General features: G+C 45.1%; 1 long non-coding RNA gene across 1 annotated transcript in view; it reads left to right on the forward strand.

Moving 5' to 3' along the window:
* The window catches only part of LOC140625976 (uncharacterized), an 18,631-nt gene extending 11,543 nt beyond the window's left edge, over window positions 1-7,088 (forward strand). Inside the window, exons 3-4 of the long non-coding RNA XR_012025225.1 lie at window positions 6,046-6,190; window positions 6,934-7,088. This is a non-coding gene — a long non-coding RNA (uncharacterized lncRNA). The remainder of the gene's footprint in view (window positions 1-6,045; window positions 6,191-6,933) is intronic.
* Window positions 7,089-11,514: the final 4,426 nt, after the last annotated feature.

The raw sequence follows: 11,514 nt of genomic DNA on the forward strand, positions 1-11,514 counted from the left end.
AGGTCTTTAATCCTTTTTGAGTGTATTTTTGTGCATCGTGTAAGAGCGTAGCCCAGTTTCATTCTTTTGCATGTTGCTGTCCAGTAAGAAAATGGATATTTAAACGAGGGCAGCACACAGGAACCGCTCCACAGGTACTGCCTCGTTTACTTTACTTTTCCAGATTTTAATCAGAAATAGTTCTAACCTCCACCTACAGCCTGGCAGGAATTCCAGGATCCCAAACATGCACTTTCTTGTCCTCTTCCAGATCCTCCGGGCATCCTGGAAGGCTCCACCACAGTCTTCTTCCCAGTAAGGGAAGGCCCCCACTGCCCAGCTGCTGCCTCCACTCGTCGCCGGTTCTCTTTGTCCTTCTGCACTGCCTCGGAGCTGGCTCCTGCTGACCTATGCTGCAGCCAACGGGTCTTCCGAGGGCAGAAGCTCTGCAGAATCTACGCCCCCTTGGTGCTAAGCCCACACGGTCCCCTCACCCAGTCTCCCAGGGCTCTGGCTCCCAGAATTCAGTCCCTCCGCACATCCTTCCTTGCCTCCTTTTCCCAAGTCTCACCTCCAAGAGGCACACACAGCTTCAGGCACTTCCTAGAGTCCACGGAGACTTGAGGCTTCCCCCACTGGGTGGCTGCTTTCCTTTTTAGTCCTGGAAATACACTCATTTTATGTCTTCTCTTTTTCAGTCACCGTTGCTGTGACAGACCTAGATCTTTGGTCTACCTGGCAAGCAGGAGGACCTATTCCCAGATACCCTGGCAGTTCATTTTGTGGTCTTGAATCAGGGCCACAGCTTACAGTTGTGAAAGCAGTGCATTGCACAACCTCAAGAGTGGGATTGCTGGGTCAGAGGACAGATGCACACTTAATTTCACAAAGGAACTGACAGTTTTCCAGAATGACTGTACCGGTTTGCACTCCCGTTAGCAACGCCCTGTCTCCCCACATCCTCGTCAAGCCTTGAGTCATCCGTCCTTCTAATTGCTGCCATTCTGATAGGTCTGAAGTGGTTTCCATTACTCCTATTTCTAGAGCTGGACTGTTGGTGACACTAGGCTCTTGTCATTTACAGTCTGCCTTGGTCGTGAACCTATGACTTGGTGAAGAATTTGGAAATATGCTTAATGTATATGGGATATACTAGAGATGACACATAACAGAGCGTCAGTCCCTAACCCTCTAAATATTAGTTCTTCCGAAACACCCTAAGTGCATCATTTCCTCGGGTCCCTGCAGCCACGCTGTGCCCAGTGCTTTCCCACGCGTGCCCCTGCCGCGGGCTCCTGGGGGCATCCCCGAGGGAGCCACTGTGGAGGGTGGGACCATGCATGCCAGGAACGCAGGCTTGCACTGAAGTTCCAGAAATAGATGGAGGCCATGGTTGTGTGATAAAGTCAATGTTCGTAATGCCACTGAACGGTACAGGTAAAAATGATTAAAATAATGTATCTTATGCATATTTTACTACAATTTCTAAAAGTCTCCCTGGTTGCCTTGTGGAGCAGACACTGGGAAGGCAGGAGTGAAGCACGACAATCAGATAGAAGGTGACTGTAGTTGCCGAGAAAAACCAGTGGTTTAGATCAGAGTGGCAGTGGCACAGATGTGTGTACTCGGGACGTGCCGGCGTTCCCACTTGTTCCCGAAAATCAGAAGTTCTGTGAAAAAACACTAAGAGTCTATTTCCCACTGTTCGTAAATGGAAAAAAGTTATACTACGTTGCATGGCAACCCAAAACCTCAACCAATCTCCTAAAACATAGCTGCAAGCCGGTGAAATGGTTGTACGTAAGTAACGTGACATTAGGATGTCAAATGCTCAAAACATCATTTTCTGATCTATCTCCAAATAATGTGATTTGGTTTGTAGGCAACAACATGTACAGCTTGCATGCTGCAACATAAACATTGTATTTAACATGAGCCATGGCAAATAACATAGCAATGAACACATTTGCTTTAGAAAATGCAGGCAAAAATTTGCAATAGAAAATAAGGCTATTTTTTAATACCTTTTTTCTTTTCTTTTCTTTTCTTTTCTTTTCTTTTCTTTTCTTGGAGAGAGAGCAAGCATGCACAAGTGGGGGAGGAGGGGGTGGGGAGGGCAGAGGGAGAGGGAGAACCTTAAGCAGGCTCCATGCCTAGTTCAGAGACCAACATGGGGCTTGGTCTTACCAGACATCATGAGCTGAGCCAAAATCAAAAGCGGGAACCTAACAGACTGAGCCACCCAGGAGCCCCCTTTGTAAGGTTATTTCTTATAATGAATGTTACTTGCCACGTTCACAAGCTCCACAGACTGGGGTGTAGATCCCTTTGGGGAGTCCAAAAGTTAACTATTACATTTTGGAAGATGCCAGGAAAAATGGAAAGCACTCGAGTTCTTTGTGATGTTTCCTCAGCTGCCGAACCTGAGACCTCTCACCTCTGGATTTCTCACTGTATGAAATCATACATTTCCAAATTGTTTAGGAAAGTATATACATGTATATATGTTTACATTATTGTTTTCCAACTGATGCTGACAACGGCTTCATGATACATTGTTTTATCCAGTTCATATGTCTCAACTAAATGTATACTTGCTAACATCCAAGTAACCAGACTAATATTTCAAGCGATGATGGGATGAGCACTGGGTGTTATGCTATATGTTGGCAAATTGAACTCCAATAAAAAAATAAAATAAAAATAATAAAAAATAAAAAATAAATAAAATTTCAAGTGAGTTACAGTAAAGATCCCAGATAAAAAGAGGGAAAACACTTGTCTGTAGATTATCTACCACATTATAACCATTACTTGGAGCACTTAAAATTCATTTTTAGGGGCGCCTGGGAGGTTCAGTCAGTTAAGCACCTGCCTTTAGCTTAAGCCATGATCTTGGGGTCCTGGGATGAATCCTCTAATCTGACTCCCTGCTCAGTGGGGAGTCTGCTTGTCCTTGTTCTGCACCTGCTCACGCTCTCCCTCTCTCAAATTAATAAATAAAAATCTTTTTACAAAATTAATCTTTATTATTAAGGTATGTTTTTGAGAAGGAAGAAAAACTTGCTGTGCATATTGAAAAGGTTGAGGTAGGAACACCTGGTGGCTCAGTGGTTGAGCATCTGCCTTTGGCTCAGAGCATGACCTTGTGGTCCTGAGATCGAGTCCCACATCAGGCTCCTCAGAGGGAGCCTGCTTCTCCCTCTGCCTGTGTTTCTGCCTCTCTCTCTGTATCTCTCATGAATAAATAAATAAAATCTTTAAAAAAATCAAAATAAAATACAATAAAATAAAATAAAATAAAATATTGAGATAAAAATGCAACTGGTACTACATGGGCTAATCCATATTAGTTTAATATGAAAATACAATGTGCCAGCTTTTTCTAAATATGTATCTAAACTAAACATCTGAGGAGTCCTTACTAATAAAACATGCTGTTTCTAAACAGAAAGGAGCCCAGGGGAATGGGACTAAAAAGAAGAAAAACAGCAAGGAAACTCCAGAGTCCAATCTGCTTGAAGAGGGGATTAAAAATATCTGCAAGAAGAAAAATGAGAATTAGGAGAAATACAATAGCACCTTTTAAAAATTTTCTTTGTTCTCTTTCCACATATTATTTATTTTTTCTTTGTTTTTTTTTTCCCACATATTATTTGGCACAGAGATTGCCATCACCAGCTCTCAATAAACATAACAGACGCAGGATGGATGGATGAACAAACAGTTGTCGAGCAAGGCTCTTCATTTAGGATCATGTCTACGGAGGGCAGAAAAGATAGGAGGAGTAGGATTATTCAGGAGCATGATCGTTATCAAGATGTTACCTCCTCTTCCTCATTCAGCAGCAGCCACACACCCTCCCTATTCTTCAGTAGATCGAATGGTTGTAAAGAGTGCTAACGTGTATCTGTGGACTCAGCTTTCACTATAAGACTTTAATTTTGAAGTTACATATTGTGTTTTTATGTTATACATTTTATGCATCAACCCGAAATGTGAATTAAAAATATTTACAAAAAAAAAATGGTGGAAACAAGAGGGGACCAATTAATGTGTGAACAACAGTAAAAAAAAAAAAAAAAAAAAAAAAAAAAGGTTTGGTTAATGCTACGTAAATTCACTCATTCGATTAGGAAGTAGAGTGCGAACACCCACTACTTCCTTGAACCTTCATCCTAGTCCTGACTCCGTTAGAAACATGTTTTGATACTTAGATGACTTAACCTGGCTCTTAAGAGTTCCATTTCCCTGACAAGAGGGTTGGACCCGGTGGCTGTTATGGTATCTCTCAGTTCAAAAACTGAGTTCAGAAACCATCATTTTAGTGAGTAGTAGTTTGAACTAACGTGTAAAGAAGTACAAATGCCAAGCACTCCGACGAGATTTTAACCACTGAATAAGAAACTCTGGGCTATTCTCCAGGAATTTTAAAACTTCCTTAGGGTCCAAGGAGACGGAATTGCTGAAAATACATCGTGTTGCTCTATGGATACAAACCAAAAAAAAAAAAAAAATGCTTTCAACCAAAATATTTTATTTATGTGCTCATACAGACACACTTTAGTTATCTACGCCCAACTTCCAATATTATAAAAGTCATTTTAAAGTCTAAGGCTACAGTTCATAGTTTCCCAGGTTTTGTTTGTGTTTTAGCTTGCAATTCTAACATCTTGCCTAGGAATAGAGTTCCCTGCTTGGAGCATTTGTACTGCTCTTCAAGTTACATACGCTGGAACACTTAAGTGTGGTTTTTATCATTTTGTTCAGATTTCGATATTTTAGCTGATATGAGCTTTTATGGAAATTTCTTTAAATGAATCCTTCTCTCTCCTCCTTTTAAAGCATTTGGCCCGTCTTAGCCGCCCCAATGCTGCCCGCGTTCCTCCCGTGCAGCTCCTGCTGTTTGCAGGTACTCTATTCCAAAACCAACAATAATGTCGAATGCAGCCGAGGGCCAGAGATGGTGGCAAAGATGTTTGCTTCCGGTAACTTCCCAAATCGAGTCTGCGGTGCGCAGCACGTGTATTTGGCCGCAGGAGGAGGGCGTTACAGGTACAAACATCAGGGCCACTGTGACAAGATCAGCGGAACGTCCTTAAAATCGTAGCCTTCTGTTCCAGTGAAGAATGGACTTGAAGTGCAATGGTCTAGAAACCCCAGACCCTCGGTCGACCAGCAATTTCAAACTTCTCCTCCACCAAATGTGCTGGCAACGCGAGACACCAATGACTGCTGGAAGTTTTACCCTCTTTTGCTTAATTTTTCTCCACAAATATATATATTTTGTAAACGAAACGACAAGCATTGCAACCGGAGGTGTTTTCAGCAGGAGTTAAAGGCACCACAGAAGGTCTAACACTCTTGTGACTTTTGGGAGCATGTTGGAAGTGACGTGTAGGCGAATGGGATCCCAATCCACAGCCACCAGTGTAAGAACACTTGCACATAGAGACACATTTTTGTTAAAGCCATTGTCCTGGGGAAGGAAAGAGGCTGAATTTTAGAGTAATAGAGCTTTGCACCACCCATGCTTTTCCACCCAGGCTGTGCAGGAGCAGCGCGGCCCCAGCAGCCTTCCCCGGCGAGGCCAGCAGGTGGAGGTATTGACCGTGCGGGAGCCAGGCCGCCGCAGCTGTCGCGGTCCCCAAGAGGCCCTCCCAGGACACACAGAGGAGTCCACCTTCCCTGGGGTGCCAGATGTTCGGGGACCCTCTCCCCGGGTCGGGGGCTGCCCTGAGCCCCCCTGGGAAGCCCGACGGCCCCTCCAGGTCTCTGGGCTCCCTGTGCGCAGGAGGCCGTGGCCTCAGCTGACCTGTGGGTGTTCACTTCAGGGTTTTGTGGTCAGAAAGGCTCCCGTGGGCCTCGCCCAGGACATGGCCTGGACCCTCCCTGGATCTCCAGGCGGGTTTTCCCAGGATCCTGCAGAGCCTCCAGGTGCAGTTTCTGGCTGGAGTCTGAGACCTGAGGCAGCGCAGGCCGCCCTAGAGGGACGCTCGGACCTGCTGCAGGTGTTCGGGACCTTGGGACAGACTCCCCTCCATGGTGTTTGTGTTGTGTGTTTAGTTAATAGAACCTCGTCCGCGGGGAGCCTGTCGTTTGCCTTGCCCACACAACGATCCCTGACGTCAGGACTCGGAATCACACTCCTGACATGACACAGCTGGCCGTGGCCAAAGACATACCTGCGACTGTGACTACTCAGCAGCAGGTGAATAAAGGTTCTCGTTGTTTCTGAGCAAGGGTTCCAGGTTTGCAATGCATGTGGCTTTCAGGGGGCTCTGCCGAAATGCAGGGAGCCCCCCATCCCCCCCAGGGCGGAGGTCGGGGCTCTTCTCCAAGGGGCCACGGAGTGACTATTCCAGCCTCTGAGCCAAGAGGCAAAATCCAGGCTATTATGTGGGCCCTTAGACGACCATTTAAGATGTAAAAGAATGTTCCCAACTCAAGAACAGTACAGTACCCAGCAGCAGGCCTGACTTGCCCGCCGGCCTTCCTGCCAACCAGCTTCTGGGCGGTAAAGCCTATCGAGGGGTGGGGTGTGTGTGTCTTTGAGGCAAAAGCCAGAAAGCCCAGAAATCCCAGAAAGTCCCAGAAAGATGAAAGTCCCAGGAAGATGGACTCCAGCCCCACAGATTACATTGAATTTTTCTATTTGAAACCGTTGCCTGGGGATCCCTGGGTGGCGCAGCGGTTTGGCGCCTGCCTTTGGCCCAGGGCGCGATCCTGGAGACCCGGGATCGAATCCCACATCGGGCTCCCGGTGCATGGAGCCTGCTTCTCCCTCTGCCTGTGTCTCTGCCTCTCTCTCTCTCTCTCTCTGTGACTATCATAAATAAATAAAAATTAAAAAAAAAAAAAAAAAAAAAAAAAAAGAAACCGTTGCCTGCTTAGAGTTAGAGTAGAATCTGACACCCATCTTTAGTGTTGCTAAAATATCCCTATTTTCACCAGGAAATGGAAAATCCTGAACCTGAGATCCAACAATTTGGTCCAAATGACAGCGCCGCACAAGCACAAGCACCGCACACCCGCCAGGCAGAGAGCACAAGGCCGCGGCCCGCACCCTGTGGCGCTCTGCATGACAACCTGGGTCGCGGTGTCCCTAAGGCCTCGCCGTGATGAGCTTCATCAAAGTTTTTTAAAAACTTTCACTTTAAAATTTCTAATTAAAGAAAAAAATCATTAGCTCTGTTGGCTTTTAAAGACGAGCCTCTTCTTGCAGACGGACCTGGGCAGGGGGCTGTCCTGCAGCAAGACACTGGGGTCGGCCTTCAGCCTCCCCGGAGATCTGAGGGCTAATGAGCTAATCTGGAGAACTAACCTAGACTAAACCGTGAGTTTCAGATTCCAAGTTTCTCTTTCTTCCCTTTCACCAGGCCCATCAGCTCTTTTGCAAAGCGGATTGGCTGGTAGGAGAGGACTAACAGGAAACAACAGACTCGCTCCCTAATTATTTTACCTCTGACTTTGCAGTAGAGTCCGAGATGGTCTCTAAAAGCTTGCACTTAGAAATGAAAACCAGAGCCTTGAGGACGTGTGCCCGCGTGCTGGGCCAGGAGGAGCGGGGAGGGCCCCCAACACCGTTCAACCCCACCGACTCGTTTCCAGCTGAGGAAGCGATGGCCCAGAGGAGCCGCGCACCTTGCCCAGAGCCACACAGCAAGGAACCGGCTGGCCGTGCGAGGTGCAGTCCGCTCGCGGCCGACTGCAGAGGTCCAGGGCTGAGCTAAAGGCAAGTGATTTTTCGATCCATTAATAGGTCTTTCCTTAAACTCAGAAGGTAAGGGGGAAACGCAAGTTCACTCGAATGTGCCTTGTAGGGCTGTCCAGAGAGCCAGCGGGGACGGGAAATCACGGGTAGGACTCGGACCACTCCCAGCTGGTCGGGGCAAGCTGGACCCTGGGCCGCCGGGCCAGCCTGTGCACGCCCGGGGCAGGATGCGGCCCCCTGCGGGTGGCATGGCCATGCCACTGGGGAAGGCTGATCACGGCAGAGACCAGCAGCAGCGATGGGCGCTAGAACAATGCCAGACAGAAAGTCCTGGATCCTGCATTTTGTGGGGTGAGAAGAAAGCATCAGAAGACACCAGGCAGGTCAAGGCTGGGCTCTCCAAACACAAACAACACACCAGCTCCTGAAATAAAACAAACAAAGACTCTCACACCTTTACGTATAAACACATCGAACTGCCTTATTATAATCCGTTCCCATCAGCCAGTGTTGTTTTTAGATTTAGGGCTTCTACTTTATGGGACACTCTGTGGCCCATTAAATAAGTTTTTATCACAAACCAGTATTTGCTCAGGGAGGGTTCCAGGCGTCTAAAGTGGATTACCCCCGGGCCCCCTAACAAGACGGTCTGAACGTCTGGATCCCACGTTGACTGGCACATTTTCCTTCTCCTACGTCATGCGCCTTCCAACCCGTTACTGATTAACATTCAGCCCGTCCACTCATCTTCCCATCTGTTCCAGAAAGAAACAGGCGGGTGATTTTTTTTAAGTTTTTCTTTTCATTCTAGGTAGTTGACACACAACATTAAATCACTTTCAGGTGTACAATATAGAGAGTCAACACTTGTATACAACACCCAGCGTTCATCACAACGGTTGCCTTCCTTTTTTAAAAAAATATTTTTATTTAGTTATTCATGGGAGACAGAGAGAGAGAGAGAGAGAGAGGCAGAGACACAACAACGGCTGCCTTCCTTAAACCTGGATATGAGTCTCACCCTCCCCGCACCCCTGGTAACCACCAGCTTCTGCTCTAGAGTTAAGAGTCCGTTTCTTGGTTTGCCCTTTCTCTTTTTTTCTTCTTTGCTCATCTGTTTTGTTTCTTAAATTCCACATAGAAGTGAAATTATATGGTATTTGCCTTTCTCTAGCTGACTTATTTCACTTACTATAATACTCTCTAGCTCCATCCTTGGCATTGCAAATGGGAAGATGTCATTATTTTTGATAGCTGAGTAATACTCCATTATGTGTGTGTATACATATATATATTCTTTTTTAATATTTTATTTATTTATTCATGAGAGAGAGAGAGAGAGAGGCAGAGACACAGGCAGAGGGAGAAGCAGGCTCCATGCAGGGAGCCTGATGTGGGACTCGATCCCAGGTCTCCAGGATCAGGCCCTGGGCTGCAGGCAGCGCTAAACCGCTGAGCCACCCGGGCTGCCCCATATTCTTTATTCATTAATCAAGGACACTTGATTAGGACACTTGGGCTGCTTTCATATCTTGACTATTGTAAATACTGCTGCTATAAACATAGGAGTGCATGTATCCCTTTGAATTAATGTGGTTTTTAAAATATTTTTTCAGTAACTACTCAGTAGTGTGATTGCCAAATGGTAAAATAGTTCTATTTTTAGCTTTTTGAGGAAGCTCCACCAGTCTTGGCTGCACCAGTTTTGCATTCCCACCAACAGTGCAAGACGGTTCATTTTTCTCCATATCCTCACCAACACTTGTTGTTTTCTGTGCTGTTGATTTTAGCCATTCCTACTGGTGTGAGGTGGTATCTCATTGTGGTTTTGATGTGTATTTCCCTGATGATGAGCGATGTGGAGAATCTTTTCATGTGCCTGATGGCCATCTGGATATCTTCTTTGGAGAAATGTCTGTTCATGTCTTCTGCCTATTTTTAAATCTGATTATTTGTTGGTTTTTTAGTGTTGAATTAATTGTTTAAGTTCTTTATATATTTTGGATACTAATCCTTTATAGATCCTTATTCCATTTTGAGTGTATTATGTGTGTGGTGTGTGGTCCAGCTTCATTCCACTGCATGTTGTTGTCCAGTTTTCCCAACATCATTTGTTGAAGGCATCATCTTTTTCCCATTGGATGTTCTTTCCTGCTTTGACAAAGATTAATTAACAGGGCACCCGGATGGCTCAGTGGTTGAGTATCTGCCTTCAGCTCAGGGTGTGATCCCAGGGTGCTGGGATCGAGTCCCACATCAGGCTCCTGCATGGAGCCTGCTTCTTCCTCTGCCTGTGTCTCTGCCTTTCTCATGAATAAATAAATAAAATCTTAAAAGAAAGATTAATTGACTATCCCCGCTTTCTGGGGATTCTAGTCTGTTCCATTGATCTGTGTGCCTATTTCTGTGCCAGCACCACACTGTTTTGATCACTACAGCTTTGTAATATAATTTGGAGTCTGGAATCGTGATGTCTCCAGCTTTGCTTTTCTCTTTCAAGATTGCTTTGGCTATTCAGGGTATTTGAGGTTCCATACAGATTTTAGGATTGTTTGTACTAGTTCTGTGGAAAATACTGTTTGTATTTTGATAGGGCTTACATTAAATGTGTAGAATGCTCTGGGTAATACAGGCATTTTGACAATATTTGTTCTTCCAATCCATGAACATTAAATGTTTTTCCATCTCTATGTGTCATCTTCAATTACTTTCTGTATTTTATAGCTTTCTCAGAGTACAAGTCTTTCACATCTTTGGTTAGGTTTATTCCTAGGTATCTTATTATTTGGGGTAATTGGGATGGTTTTCTTAATTTCTCTTTCTGCCGCTTCAATATCGGTGTAAAGAAATCCAGCAGATTTCTGTACATTGATTTTATATCCTGAGACTTTACTGAATTTGTCAATTCTAGCGTTTTAGTTTGTGGCTGTTGTTGTTTTTTAGAGGGAGAGAGAAGGAGAGAGAGAGAGCAAGAGCAGGGGAGGGGCAGAAGGAGAGGGAGATAGAGAATCCCAGGCAGGCTCCATGCTCAGAAGCATGAAGTCCCACGAGGAGCTCAATCTCACGACCCTGAGATCATGACCTGAGCCAAAACCAAGAGTCGGATGCGTAACAGACTGGGCCACCTGGGTGCCCCAATTCTAGCAGTTTTTTGATGATGTCTTTCGGGTTTTCCTTACAGAGTGTCATGTCATCTGCAAACAGTGACAGTTTTACCTCTTCCTTACCAATTTGGATGCCTTTTATTTCTTTTCGTTGTCTGACTGCTGAGGCTAGGACTTCTGGTACCATGTTGAATAAAAGTGGTAAAGGTTGGCATCCCTATCCTGTTCCTGTCCTTAGACTGAGAGCTTTTCCCACGAAAGATGATGTTGGCTATGGGCTTCTCAGGTACGGCCTTTATTGCGTTGAGGTCTATTCCCTCTAAACCTATGTTGTTGAAAGTTTCTCTCTCTCTCTCTTTCTCTGGCTATGTTCTCTTTTTTTGTGATGCCTTTATCTGGTTTTGGGATGAGGGTACTGCTGGCCTCACAGGATGAATTTGGAAGTTTTCCTTCCTTTTCCAGTTTTTGGAATAGTCTGAGAATATTCTCTTGTAACCCTATTTCTGCAATGTTGTTTTGTTATTTCTCCTCTCTCACTTGTGATCTTATTTATTTGAGTCCTTTCTTTTTTTTCCCCCTTAATATGTCTGGTTAGAGATTCAGCAATTTATTTTTATTTTTTTATTAAAGAACCAGCTCTTGGTTTCATTGGTCTGTTCTGTTGCTTTCTTCGTTTCTGTATCACTCATTTCTGCTCTAATCTTTATTATTTTCTCC

Source organism: Canis lupus, chromosome 37, assembly GCF_048164855.1.
Source record: "Canis lupus baileyi chromosome 37, mCanLup2.hap1, whole genome shotgun sequence".
Lineage (NCBI taxonomy): Eukaryota > Metazoa > Chordata > Mammalia > Carnivora > Canidae > Canis > Canis lupus.